This window comes from Ursus maritimus, unplaced genomic scaffold (genome assembly GCF_017311325.1).
Source record: "Ursus maritimus isolate PB19 unplaced genomic scaffold, ASM1731132v1 scaffold_7, whole genome shotgun sequence".
In the NCBI taxonomy this organism is placed as follows: Eukaryota; Metazoa; Chordata; class Mammalia; order Carnivora; family Ursidae; genus Ursus; species Ursus maritimus.
The window spans coordinates 33,428,503-33,429,669 of record NW_024426885.1 but is presented as its reverse complement, the minus strand read 5'-3'; positions in this window follow the sequence as shown (position 1 = coordinate 33,429,669).

Sequence of the window (1,167 nt, the reverse complement as noted above, 5' to 3'; positions counted from 1 at the left end):
TCCAAAGAGACTGCCTGGAAGTCCAGGGCTTGGAGTTTCCCGCTCCCAGGAGCCCAGGTGGGCCTCTGCCGCCTTCTCGGAGCTCCGCACACCTTGTAAGGGGGAGGCAGGCTACTCCTAGCCCCGCACCCCAGGAGGCGCGCTCCGAGGGAAGCCGCCACCGTGCCGCCTCTGCCTCGGCGTGGAACAAACGGTTAAAGATTTTGGGCAGCGCCTTGCGGGGGGAGGAGCCAGGGGCCCAATCCGCAATTAAAGATGAACTTTAGGTGAACTAATTTGTCTGACCAAGCTAACGTGGGCAGCACCCTGGGCCGCCTATAAAGCGGGTGCGCGGCGGGGTTGGGAGCGCTGGCGGCGGCAGCAGGTGGCGCGGGAGGCCGCGGCGCGCCATGGGGCTCCCGGCGCTGCTGGCCAGTGCGCTCTGCACCTTCGTGCTACCGCTGCTGCTCTTCCTGGCCGCGATCAAGCTCTGGGACCTGTACTGCGTGAGCGGCCGCGACCGCAGCTGCGCCCTCCCTTTGCCCCCCGGAACCATGGGCTTCCCCTTCTTCGGGGAAACACTGCAGATGGTGCTACAGGTAAGGGAGCTTGGGCGGGACGGGACGATTCCCAGGAGCCCGAGTCGGCTCCGGGCTTCCATGAAGCCGGGGTAGACGTCCCCGAGAGGGAGGTGAGTACGGCTAGGACCGGGGCTAGCCCGAGGCGAGGCGCTCCGAGGCGCCCCCTCACGCCCGCCTCTCTCCTCCGCTCTCCTCTCCCAGCGAAGGAAGTTCCTGCAGATGAAGCGCAGGAAATACGGCTTCATCTACAAGACGCATCTGTTCGGGCGGCCCACGGTGCGGGTGATGGGCGCCGACAACGTGCGGCGCATCTTGCTCGGGGAGCACCGGTTGGTGTCGGTCCACTGGCCCGCGTCGGTGCGCACCATCCTGGGCTCCGGCTGCCTCTCCAACCTGCACGACTCCTCTCACAAGCAGCGCAAGAAGGTGAGGGCGGGGGTGGCGGTGCCTGGACAGGCAGGGGGACCTCGTCGGCAGCAGGGGTTCAAGGAGATGGCTGCCCGGCGAGCCTTAGCTGCATGAGGTGACCCGCTCACGGCCACTTTGGCCGGGAAGCGCCTTGGGTCTGGCGGGGGTGGGGGTGGCTGGAAGGGGATCCCGGAAGGCG